This window comes from Peromyscus eremicus, chromosome 3 (genome assembly GCF_949786415.1).
Source record: "Peromyscus eremicus chromosome 3, PerEre_H2_v1, whole genome shotgun sequence".
Lineage (NCBI taxonomy): Eukaryota > Metazoa > Chordata > Mammalia > Rodentia > Cricetidae > Peromyscus > Peromyscus eremicus.
Window position 1 is genome coordinate 44,719,878 of NC_081418.1, and position 13,684 is coordinate 44,733,561.

The 13,684-nt window shown below is 40.9% G+C and overlaps 1 pseudogene; it reads left to right on the top strand.

Annotated features, from left to right (window-relative positions):
- Positions 1-11,903: 11,903 nt before the first annotated feature.
- On the top strand, positions 11,904-12,679 carry LOC131905733 (small ribosomal subunit protein uS5-like; annotated as a pseudogene).
- Positions 12,680-13,684: the final 1,005 nt, after the last annotated feature.

The window sequence follows — 13,684 nt, forward strand, 5'->3', positions numbered from 1 at the left end:
ATTACTATGGCTGCCTCTCTCCTCCACTCTCTTGTCTTATTGTCTCTCCAAGGCAACTACCTGTCCCAATACATCTTGACTAAGCCACTGTCCAGAGTCTCTGCTTCTAGGCCTGGGCTAAGCCAGTCTTTTACTTGTGCTGGTCCATAACAGCGGCTGGCAGTCCATCTCCCTTCTCTTCTCCACAGCGGCTGTAGGAGATGTAATAACTTCATGCATCTGCAGTGTGTTTCCCCTTTTCCTTGGACACAGTGTAAGAGTTCTCTTTCCTTCTGGCTAGGACTGATCCTTCCTTTGTTCTCTGTCTGTTCTCTGCACCTGTCTGGGAAGTCTCCCTCTATTTACTATGCTTTCTCTTCCAGCATCATCTTCCTGCTCTATTTACTCTGTAATACATTTCTCTACTCTTCCCCAGACATGGCAGTAACCAAACAGTCAAGCTTAGCGTCCCCCACAGTGGGCCAGCCTGTTATTCGGTGCTTCCTAATGGAAAATCAAAGCTTCGAAGAAACACATTGGTGATGTCTTGAAAGAAGTGATTGACCTGAAACTTGTGACAGGAAAATGGTCCTGTAACTTCAGACTGTGGAATGTTCTGCTGGACACTATCTAAGACTCTTTGAAGGATTTAATGCTCACAAAAGAGAAAGAAAGTATGGTGAAAACTAAAGACTCTTAACTGTCAAATACAATGTGTTAACCTTGATAGGATTGCATCTCAAAGAAAAAGTAGTTGAAACATTTTTATGCTAAATGAAGATATGTATTCATTATCTGTTGGATGAAGCAATTGAATTCATATTGATTGCCTTACATCAGAAACACAATGCTCTTGTCATCGGGGAAATAGTTCGATCAGTAAAGTGCTTGTCATGCAAGCATGAGGACCTGAGTTCAATTCCTGGATGTGACGTCATGCAACTTTAACCCTAGTACTGGAGAGGTGGAGGCAGGCAGATTCCTAGGGCTCAGCAGCCATGTAGCCTAGCCTACTTGACAAGTTCTAGGCCAATGAGCAACCCTGTCTCAAAAAACAAACAAACAAACAAACAAGCATAATGATGTCTGAACAATACCAAGGTCTCCATGTACACCTGTACATACGTGCACCCGTATACACACAAAAATGTGCACATGTGTGTACATACACACACACAGACAGAAAAAGAGAGAAAGACAGAGAGAGGAATTCTCTTGTTCTTGAGGCACAGGCACATGTGCTCATGAGTTGAAGTGTGAAGTGCCAAGTGATCTGCTTGGGATGCTATGGGGAATGTGTCTCTCTAGGTCGTAGGAAGAACTGGGTGCACCTGGACTGACAGATGAGTTAAGGAATCATCATTTTAACTTTTCTGTGGCTATGGACATTTGACAAAAAAAGAAAAGAAATAAAATTCTCTGCTTGTTCCACACATACTCTATTTTTAGACCTCTACTCCCCAGGCAAACATTTGATAGACTGTCTAAATGTGTTATCTTTACTTTCTCATTTCTCATTCACTTTTCCTTACAATGTTCCTGTTCCACTGAAATTGCTCTCACTAAGGTCAACCATAACAACCTTGTTGGGAAATTCAGTTTGTGGGAACCAGTCCCTTTGATCTGTCTTCTGGGTCACAGAATCACTCTGCAGCTCGGTCCAATTTAATGCTGAATGTATCCAAAAAGTCTTACATTCAAGCTAAGTTTTAGTTTCAAGAAATTCTGTTCTCATTTCTAGAAGTTTGGTTTGGACTACTGCTTTTTCTCAACTACTGCTCTCAGAGGCTTCTTTTTATGGACAGAGACAATATAGTTTTACTTTTTGAGGTAACAATAGATTTACGGAAGTCATAGAAATTACGTATGTAAAATGCATAGGCTGAAAAAAGTTTACAAATGTCACCGTCCATGAAAACATCCCCATTATCCAGTTAACAACACGTTCATCAGTCTCCAAAGGTTCCTTGTAGTCCTTTCTAGCCCCTCTCCTACTCACTTTAACTATACCTGCCAAGTTCCCAAACAACAATCTACCTGCTTCCCGTAACTATAGAGATTTGAAATTTTCTAGAATTGTATTTATTTGTATATGTGTGCCTGTGTGTGTGCACGAATATGTATGTGGGTACTGGTGGAGGCTGGAAGAGGTTGTTGGATCCCTTGGGTTGGGGTTGCGAGTAGTTGTGAGTTAACAAATATGGATATTGGGAGCCAAACTCTGGTCATCTGCAAAAACAGCAAGCACTCTTAACACTGAGCCATCTCTTCAGTTCATACTATTTTAAATAATAAATTCATAAGGTTTATCTTTTTAATGACTTTTTCACTTAGCTCAATAATTTTCAGATCTCTCAATGCATGTATCATTAGCTTATTCCCTTTGTTGTCACATAGCATCCTATGAATGGATATGCTAGAATGTATTTAATCATTCACCTTGATGAATAATCACTAGTGTTCAGGTGGGGACTTAATATTAAAAACAGGTATGATATCTGTGTCTGTGTGTATGTGTGTGTGTGTGTGTGTGTGTGTGTGTGTGTGTGTGTGTGTGAATGAAAATGCACATCTAAGGCCAGGTGGTGGTGATGCATGCCTTTAATCCCAGTACTCAGAAAGCAGAGCCAGGAAGATCTCTGTGAGTTCAAGGCCAGCCTGGCCTACAGAGTGAGATCCAGGACAGGCACCAACACTACACAGAGAAACCCTGTCTCAAAAAAGAAAAAGAAAGAAAGAAAGGAAGGAAGGAAGGAAGGGAGGAAGGGAGGGAGGGAGGGAGGGAGGGAGGAAGGAAGGAAGGAAGGAAGGAAGGAAGGAAGGAAGGAAGGAAGGAAGGAAGAAAATGCACATCTATATGTACAAGGCTTTGTATAGATGTGCATTTTCATATTTCTTTGGTAAATACTTAGCAGCTGACAGATGGATTATACTGTAATATGCGTTAAACTTTTTAAGAAATAGCTAAGTCGTTTCCCAAAGGAATTATCACCACTTTGCTTTCCCACGAGAAATGTAAGTAGAACATAAGAGTTTCAGTTACTGTGCAATCCTCTTCAACAATTGGTGTGATAGAACTTTGAATCTTCAACATTTGACTAGGTGTGCAGTCTCCTGACTCTTACTGATACCGCACATGTTATATGATTATTTATCTATGTATCTTCTCTGGTGAAGTAATTTCTCAAATCTTTGGACCATCTTAAAATATAATTGTTCTCTTAGTATTGGTTTTAAAATTTTAAAAAAGTATTTAAAAATTATTTGTGTGTGTGTGTGTGTGTGTGTGTGTGTGTGTGTAGACAGGTGCATGCACAGGATAAGGCATGCATGTAGAAGTCATAGGACAACTTGGGGGAGTCAGTTCTCTCTGGCACCATGTAGGTCCTGGGGATCAAACTCATGCTTTCAGGCTTGGTAGCAAGCATTTTACCCATTAAGCTATCTCCACACTCCCCAAAGTTCTTTTTTTTTTTTTTTGGTTTGATTTTTTAAGACAGGGTTTCTCTGTGTAGTTTTGGTGCCTGTCCTGGATCTCTCTCTGTAGACCAGGCTGGCCTCAAACTCACAGAGATCTGCCTGGCTCTGCCTCCCGAGTGCTGGGATTCAAGGCATGTGACACTACTGCTCGACCTCCCCAAAGTTCTTAATTTTGATGAAACCCAATATATCTACCCATTTTATTTACATTTACCAATTTTTTTTTTAAAAAAAGATTATTTGTTTGTAATGCTGAAAATTCAGCTCAGAGTCTCACATGTCAGTTAAAAGTTTTACCGCCAACCTATAGTCTTAGCCCATTTTCATTTACTAACTACAGGGTGGTTTGGTTTGGTTTGTACTGAATCTAAGATTTCTCTAAGGTTGTTGATACTTTGAGTTTTCTAATCAGATCTAAAGTCCACTTTGAGTTCATTTTTATGTAATGTATCAACTGTTTTAGATATAGCTATCCAATTCATCCTGAATCATTTGTTGAAAAGATTATATTTACTCAATTGTATTGCTTTATACCTTTGTGGAAACTCAGAACCATATATGTATGCAGATATTTTTAGGCTTTCTATTCTGTTCCACTGATTTCTTTTGTACCTTTATGCTAATACTATGCTGTTTTAATTACTGCATCTTTATAATAAGTCTTGAAATTGGGTACCGTAAGACCAATATTGAGCTTATTACCTCTTTCAACTTATTTTTTATTTTTGTTTTAAAATTAATTATTTTATTTATTTTAAGGTGTATAGGTGTTTTGCCTAAATATATGTCTATATACCGTGTGCCACGCCTGATGCCCAAGGAGGCCAGAAGAGGGTGTCATATCCCCAGGAACTGGAGTTCCAGACAGCTGTGAGCCACCATGTAGGCTCTGGGAATGGAACCTAGGTCCTCTGCAAGAGCATCCAGTGCTCTTAACCACTGGGCCATTTCTCCAGCTCCTACTCCTGTAGCAGGAATCTTAAAGGGTCTTATTAATAAAATCAAAACCTGAAGCCAGGTAATGGGGTGAATGCTGGAAGATCAGAGAAGCAGAACAAGCCACAGCCACCTCATTTTGCCAGTTCCTCAGCCAATCCTGTTTCCTCAGACGGGATGCCTCTCAGCTAAACTGTGCTGCTCAAAAGCCTAAAAGCTTAACGAGCCCTAGTTCCTGGTCCTTGCACCTTATCTACCTTTCTGCTTTCTGCCATCACTTCCTGGGATTAAAGGCTCACTTCCTGGGATTAAAGGCGTGAGTTACCATGCCTGGCTGTTTCCAGTGTGGCTTTAAACTCACAGAGATCCAGGTGGATCTCTGCCTGCCAAGTGATAGGATTAAAGGCGTGTGTGCCACCATTTTCTGGCCTCTATATCTAGTGGCTGTTCTGTTCTCTGACCCCAGATAAGTTTATTAGGGTGCACAATATTTTGGGGAACACAGTATCACCACATATTCCTGTACTTAAAATAAACAAAAACAAACAAACAAACAAACAAACAAACAAAACCCCTCATACATCATGGATGCCAGAAAACAAAGAATTCTCCTGGAATCTTGGACTTCTCATTTCTCAATGTCTGATACTATTTTCCACCCTTACTATGGCTACTGTCTGTCTATTTATCTACCTATCTATCTACCTACCTATCTACTTACCTATTTTGTTTATGAGGAAGGAGATCATGACTACCTTGCCATCGCTTTATCCTAACTCCTTTGTATGGGGCTAAATAAATGATTTCTTAGAGGACACATTAATGAATGGATTAATTTAACATGAGATTTCAGGTTTCCTCCACCCATAACTCATCCATTATACTTTCAGCCGTACAATTGGAGTAATTTTCCAAGGAAATCTAGGGAAGTGCATCCTTTTTAAACTTCTTCAACAGTCCTTCACTACCAGACTTCTCACACTGATTCCCACCACTGTCTCCCATCTGGACCATGCTCTTTTCTTGAGCCATAGTCAATGTTGACATCAATGTCAATATCATGGCCCACCTTCTCTTGCAGCTTTGATCTTATCCACATCATTGACCAACTTGAGTCAATGTTTGCCCCATTGTTCTTCTTTTCCTTTCCAGCAGGTTAAGTTCTAGTCATCCTTTATGCTTCCATTAAGATGTTTTCCCTAAATCTTCAATATCTTGGTTAAACACGTTTATATTTTCATTTGCTACTACATGTTCTAACTAGGTATACCCATAGAGAGATCCATGGAAGCAGGAAATAGGACCATCTTGTTGATCATTGTCTAGTCGTATGGCATGGTCTGAACGTACTTTAATCAAGATGATTTAAACTATGATTCCGAATTTAAAAACATCATTGTTTCAAATTCATTCTTCCATAGTCACATTTAAAATTCTTTAGAAGAGGCCATTAATTTGAAAGAGAACAAAGAATAAATATGGGAGGGTTTGGAGGGATTAAAGGGAAGGCAGAAATTATGCACTTATAATCCCTTAAAATAAACAATTAGATAAAAACGAATATTCGAACTTAAACTTTTTTGAACAGTTCAACTTAACATGTTAGAAAAATTTTCATTTTCTATAGAGACACTTTTAATGAAATCAAATGCTAAGCCAGAGTGCTTCTCAAGTTCCAGTGAGCCCAGAATCATTTGGAGAATTTGAAGTTCTAGACTCCTGGACCGTGTTTCATGATTTCCTGACTCAGCATATCTGAGAACAGGACAAGACAGATACAGTTTTTATAAGCATTGTATTCATCAAGGTAACTATAAGAAATAGCCTTCAAACTTGAGATTGTTAACATAACAGAAGGTTCACATCTTGCTCACGTCCTGCTCCAAATGGATTGGCAGCTTTCTTTGCAGAGATTCAGGGAGTCACACTGACTTCTGTCATCTTTTAGGGACTTGGACCCCTTCACGGAAAAACCTTTCAGCTAAGCAATGAAAGGTGATTGAGAATGTAATGTATCTAGTATATGAGAAGTTTGAGTGGGTTCACAAGTAGTGACGGCAGTGACCATATGTGTCCCGAGCTGCCTTCCTAACAATAACTAGGAAGAGGTTTGGAGTCATATGATATGCTCAGATAAAGCAGAAAAGACATGTCTTTTGGTGAACACTGATGTTTCCTGTTTCTAGTTCCCTGTGCACTAACCTATGAGCAGGAGGAGTTAAAAAACAAACAAACAAACAAACAAAACCTTGTGTATGATAAAACTCAGTTCATTTCGTATGAGTTCTAAGCATTATCACTAGATTTGGTTTTAAGGTATTTTAGTATTTTCCCCCTTAACTCTTATTTTAAAGTCAGATAAATATGGCTGAGGATGTAGCTCCATTTGGAGGGCATTTGCTTCACTTGCCTGAAGCCCCGGGTTTCATTCTCTAGCATCACAAAAATGAGAGGTAATGGCACACGCCTGTAATCCCAGTGCTCTGGAGGAGGCAGCAGAAAGATTAGAAGGTCAATGTCATCCTTCTTTACATAGCAAACCCATGCCTGGGGTATTCAATATTGTGGCTAATAAAGAAAAGGAAAGGGAACGGGAGACACAGAAATGAAGGAAAAAGGCAACCTATTGTGGCTGTGTAGGCAACCCTAGGATAAGAAGTTGTTTTCACTGTAACTTAAGGGGTCGTTTTTCATACGTCTCATTCCCCTAGCTTCTGCTGAGTTAATTTTTTTGTAAGTTTCAGGTCTTATCATTGATTCTTCTCACACAGCAGGAAGAGGAGATTGAGACCAGGTAAAGCACTTCGGCTCTTCAGAAAAAAAAAAAAAAAAGCCTCTTGGTAATTAATTCTATTTCTAGACCTCTCTTCACTTGGGTGCCTTTACATCTTTGCATTTTATTTTTTCTTTTATGTGAGAGCTCACTCCAAGTCATAACCATTTGATCAATATTTTATTTTGCAGGTAAATGGTTTTCCTCAGTAACTTCTCAGCCACTTACAACTTTTATCAACTGCTTTTCTAAGCAAACTGCTTTCTGAGGAAGATTGCATAAGAAAGTAGTTTGCAGAGATTTTAAGTTGTAAAAGAGTACAAATAAAACTATTATGTGCAAATTGCCTGCAGAATTCATATTTAGAATAACATTTTAACACCTCAAAAACTACTTAAAAGAGATTTTAAGACCCCCTTTTTTTTTTCTTGACTCAAGGACTTCGGGAAATATTTAGAGTGTAGATGATTTTGAAGCGGAGAGCGGTCTAGGGAAGTATTGCCTCAACTTTTAACATCCAGACTTCTCCTTCACCTTCATTCTTTTGCACTGAGAAAGAGCACTGTAGATGAAGCCTGGGAGATAATTATTGTAAGTTGCTGAAGAATTGGTGTGAAGGGAGGGGAAGGGGAAACCATTTGCATTTCTCTGTTCGAGTTCCTAGTCAATGCATCATACCATTTTGTTTCCAAATTCCCCTTCAAACGACTTTGAATAGCTTTCACTCCATCCCACCCCCACTTGGTTTTCCCACTGGATGGGCCAGAAAATTCTGCACTAGTCTGTGAATTCAGAGAGATATGGGTCGAAGGAATTGTACCAAATCTGGAAAGTCTCTTTGAATTTTCATTTTTAAAAAGTAAGATGAATGGTGGATGAGTGTGTTGTTGCCAAGAGGAAGCTCTGTGTCTACTTATTAAAAGAATCCTTCTCACTTTCAGACCTTTCTCAAATGGCCAGGGAAAAGGGTCGTGAGGAGGCTCAGCCTCCTGCCAAACAAGCAAATATTAGCTCTTATAATGCAATCTAAAGTTCAAAGGAGAAGCAGGTGGAGCACATCTGAGACACAGTGGCAAGGGTTTTGTACACAATTCCAGGAATGAAATTCCCATAAGCCCTTGAGAGGGCAGGAGCCTGACGAGCTGGTACCTGCTGTTCTCTCTTGCTGCTTGCCTCTCTTTCCGGCTGCCGTTCTAACCACCAGCAGATAGCGTGCCAGCTTAACAGCCTTTCCCCAGCTCTGACTCTTCGGACTGTCCTGGGACTGGATATCTGAGGCCTTGTGTTTTCATTCTATGGGTAGTTTGGTGGATTCTGCATGGAATCATGGGAATAGCTATGATCTGGGCACACCTATTCCTCAGTTACCACAAACCCTGAGCTCTAGAAACTTAACTCCTTTATGGCTATATACTCTCTCTCTCTCTCTCTCTCTCTCTCTCTCTCTCTCTCTCTCTCTCTCACACACACACACACACACACACACACACACACACACACACACACAATGGTTTCAGCTCGCTGCTCCTCCATTTGACAGACAGTAACAGTTTTCTTACTCAGTTCTAGCCGCATCATCCCTGAGACATGATGGTGAAGGTTGGAGTGAGTAGATCTGGTCCTATAGGCCCCTGGTTATCAGGGCTGGTTTCAGCTTTAGCAAAGTGTGCATTATAACCACCAATGACCCTTTCATTGACCTCAGTTACATGGTTTCCATATTCCAGCACAATCCCACTATGACATGTTTTATATCACAGACAAGACTGAGGATGTCTCCCTCTTCCATGAGGCTGATCCTGCCAACATCAAGTGAGGTGATGTTTGTGTTCAGTACGGCGTGGAGTCCATCAGTGTCTTCACCACCGTGGATAAGGGTGAAGGTAGAAGGACTATCATCTCTGTCCATTTTGCTGATGTTTCTATGACAAGAGTGAACTCTATGAAGGTATCTTCCTAAGGAGGATCAGCAATGACTCCTGTACCACCAACTTAGTCCCCTTGGCCAAGGTCATACACGACAATGTGGGTGTCATGAAGAGTTTCATGACTGCAGTTCATAGATGGCATCACTTTCACCAATAAATCTATGAACTGCCCCTCTAGGGAACTGGCCTGACGGCTGTGGGCAAAGCATCACCTCTGCATCTACTGTATCACTAAAGCTGTGGATTACTTGGAAGGTTCACTGATATGGCCTTCTGTGTCCCCACCCACCATATGCCTCAAATTTGACTAGTCACCTGTAGGAAAGTGTCAATTATAATGGCATTGAGAAGGCAATAATGGGGGCATTAAAAAGCCACCTAACCGGATGTGGTGGCGCACACCTTTAATCCCAGCACTTGAGAGGCAGAAGCAATTGGATCTCTGAGTTCAAGGCCAGCCTGCTCTACAGAGTGAGTTCCAGGACAGCCAGGGCTACACAGAGAAACCCTGTCTTGAAAACCAAATTTAAAAAAAAAAGAAAAAAAAAGAGAAAGAAAGAAAGGAAGGAAGGAAGGAAGGAAGGAAGGAAGAAAGAAAGAAAGAAAGAAAGAAAGAAAGAAAGAAAGAAAGAAAGGGCACCTGTGGTGGTGGTGGTTTGAAAGAAAATGGCCCCCAAAAGGGAGTGGCACTATTAGGAGGTATGGCCTTGTTGGAGTAGGTGTAGTCTTTTTGGGGGAAATGTGTCACTGTAGAGGTGGGCTTTGAGGTCTCCTATGCTCAAGCTATTCCCAGTGAGACAGACCACTTCTTGTTACCCAAAAGATGTAGGACTCTCAGCTACTTCTCCAGTACTATGTCTGTCTGCACACTGCCATGTTCCTTGCCATGATGATAATGGACTAAACCTCTGAAACTATAAGCCACCATCTCTATTAAACATTTTCCTTTATGAGAGTTGCTGTGGCCATGGTGTCTCTTCACAACAATAGAAACTCTAACTAAGACATCACCTGAAGGATATCCTGGAGTACCCAGAGGACCAGGTTATCTCTTGAAACTTCAACAGTGACACCCAATCTTCTACTTTCAGTGCTCTTACTGGCATTGCCCTCAATAATCACATTATCAAGCTAAATGTCTCTTCTTAAGCTGTCACCCCATGTCCTGGTGTGACTGTTGATCTGACTATAGTCAACAAGGTGGTCCACACGGCCATACGGCCTCCAAGGAGTCAGAGTACTTGGATTACCCACCCACCCTAGCAAAAACCCAAGGGGAAGAACATGGCCTCAGCTCCTGGGAGGCCCTGCATCAACTCAGTGCCCAAATAAGTAACAATCTCCCTCTTACAGCTTCCATTTCAGACACACTGAAGTGTGGGGCTTAGAGAGCCCTGTTTTGTCATGAAACAAAAGAAAAATAAACTTGAACAGCACTTTTTCATTGAGATTCTGCAAATAGAAAACAAAACAAGAGGCTTTTAATATCGCACAGTAAGAATATAATCTATGATCTCACTAAACGTAGATGACTTTTACATTAGACATGGGAAGTAGCTAGTACAAATGCTGTATCTTTAGGAACATAAGGGGTGATTACATCTTGCACATAACCGTTCATCATATTTATCACAATAATAGCTACTTTAAAAAATCTGCTCTTGATGGGCTGGAGTGATGGTTCAGCAGTTAAGAGCACATGTTGCTCTTACAGAGGGGATCAGAATTCAGTTCTCAGCACCCACATGGTAGCTCATGACTACCTATAACTTCAGCTTCGAGGTGATCCGGTGCCTCTGGCCCCCTTGGGCACCTGCACACACTTGCACATCCTCCAACACACAAACACACATAGACATAAAATAACAAAATAATGAAAATAAATCTTTAAAACAGTCTGTTACTTGAGCTCACGTGTGCAATTACAGTACTTGGGAGGCAGAGACAGGAGGATCACTGAAGCTTGAGGGCCAGTTTGCCTGGCACACACAGCAGTCAAAAAGACCGCTGAGGACTGACACATAATGTTCTCTGACTTCCATACATACATGATGGCATGGGTACAGCATCACACACACACACACACACACACACACACACACACACACACACTTACACCAAAGAAGGAAAGAATTCTTGAATATTATTTAAGCAATCTTTAATAATCCTTGGCTTTTAAAATGCATCAATACTAAAATTACAAATTAGTGAGAAGAGTAGCCACAAATTGTCTCGGTAGTCAAAAACTGTTAGGCATATCAAGGCAAAATGTGTAGCCTAAATACATCTATTAGAAAATGAGAAAGATTAAATAAATGAGCTATGGGCTGGAGGGATGAGGTTTAAGAGGGGTTTAAGAGCTCTGCCTGTTCTTCCAGAGGACCCAGGATCAATCCCCAGCACTCACATGGCGCCTCACAATTGTCTGTAACTCCAGTTTCAGGACATCAGACAACCTCTTCTGGCTTCCGTGGGCACCAGACGCACACGTAGTACACAGACATGCATACAAGAAAAACACCTATACACAAAATAAAAATAATTAATTTTAAAAAAGAATTACAGCAGACTTTAAAAAAATAAATGAACTAGTCATTCACCATAGAAAACTTGGATAGAACAAAAAAAATAGAGGGAAAAATAGGAAAACAAAAGTAAAATTTTGGCTTCTTCTTTGGGAAAACACCAAATGGTAGATGATGCTGGTGCTGGGGTGGAATGGGGGTGGGAGGCGGCAAGATTAGGAGGCTTCTGCGGAGGATTTGGCAGTGGTTTTAGGGGTGACAGTTGTGGTGAAGGCTGCAGCCATGGTCCAGGCTTCGGGGCTCAGTGGAGGTAAAGCCAAAGACAAGGAGTGGATCCCTATCACCGAGCTAGGCTGTCTGGTCAAGGACATGAAGATCAAGTCCCTGGAGGAGATCTACCTGTCCTCACTGCCCATTAAGGAGTCCATAATTATTGTTTTTCCCTGGGGGCATCCCTAAAAGACGAGGTTCTAAAGATCTTGCCAGTGCAGAAGCAGACTGGGCAGCAGACCAGGCTTAAGGCTTTTGTCGCTATTGGGGACTACAAGGTCATGTTGGTCTTGGTGTTAAGTGCTCCAAGGAGGTAGCCACTGCCATCCAAGGGGCCATCATCTTGGCCAAGCTTTCCATCTCTGTACGGAGAGGCTACTGGGGGAACAAGATTGTCACAGCCCCACACTGTCTTGTGCAAAGTGACAGGCCACTGTGGCTCTGTGTTGGTGCGTCTCATCCCTGCCCCCAGAGGCTCTGGCATGGTCTCTACCTCTGAGCCCAAGACGCTACTGATGATGGCCGGTATTGATGACTGCTACACATCAGCCAGGGGCTGCACTGCCACCCTAGGCAACTTTGCCAAGGCCACCATTGATGCCATCTCCAAGACATACAGCTACTTGTCCCGCTCCCCTCCCCACCCTCCATCCCCTCCGACCCCAGACCTCTGGAAAGAAAATGTATTCACCAAGTCTCCTCATCAGGAATTCGGTGGCCATCTTGTGAAACCCCACACTCGAGTTTCAGTTCAGAGGATTGAGGCTCCAGCTGTGGTTACCACATAAAGGTTTTTTTATACAAGAGAAATAAAATGATTTAAGTCTGTTAAAAAAAAGTAGAAATTTGATGAAACATAAAATATGGCTTGGTCAATTAAAAAAATCCAAATTATTTTAAAAGAATAAAATAAATGTAAATATCATTAAATAAAAACAATTTTGGAAATTCTTTTAAACATATAAGAGAAAAAGTAGTGGCTAGGCATGTAGCTCAGTGGTAGAATGCTTTCCTAGAAGACATGAAGCCCTGGGTTCAATTCCCACCACCCCATAAATCAGGAGTGGTGTCACCCATCTGTAATGTCAGTACTCAGAAGACAGAGGCAGGAGGATAAGAAGCTCAAGATTATCCTTGGGCACTCAGTGGGTTCAAGGTTACCCCAGGGTACTTGAGGCCATCTGGAGGGGAGGAGATGGGGAGGAAACAGGGTTTTTCCTTAAGGAAAAACAGTGAAGAAACTAAAGTTTTAGCAATGAGTTTTAAAATTAAAATAGATTGTATAAATTTTATAACATTGTGTTTGAAAATATTGATTAAATTGATTATTTTCCAGGAAAATATAAAATTTTCCTATTGACTTGAGTAGACAGAAAAGGTGAAAAACTGAATAATTCAATACCTATAAAAATAATTTAACAGGCAATCAAATATCTATTGTTTAAACGCTACAGTCACAGACAATTTATAGGCAAGTTCTGTCAAACATTCGAGAAATAGATAATTCTGACTTCATATAAATTATTTCAGAAATAGAGAAAAGATGGAAAGCCTCCCAACTTGTTACACAGACAGCTAGAGCAAGAAAAATCACAGAGCCAGGAGTGCAAATGACTATGCTAAATAATATATTACCAAGAAAATGTCCACTCCCACCCTGCAAGATTTAGTCCCAGGAATGTAGGATAAAGCAACATTTGGAGACCTTTTCTTGTAATTCTCTACATTAACAAATGAGGAAATTGAAGTTGACATTGATTTATGCTTTTTAAGGTTTTCTCAAATTCAACCCT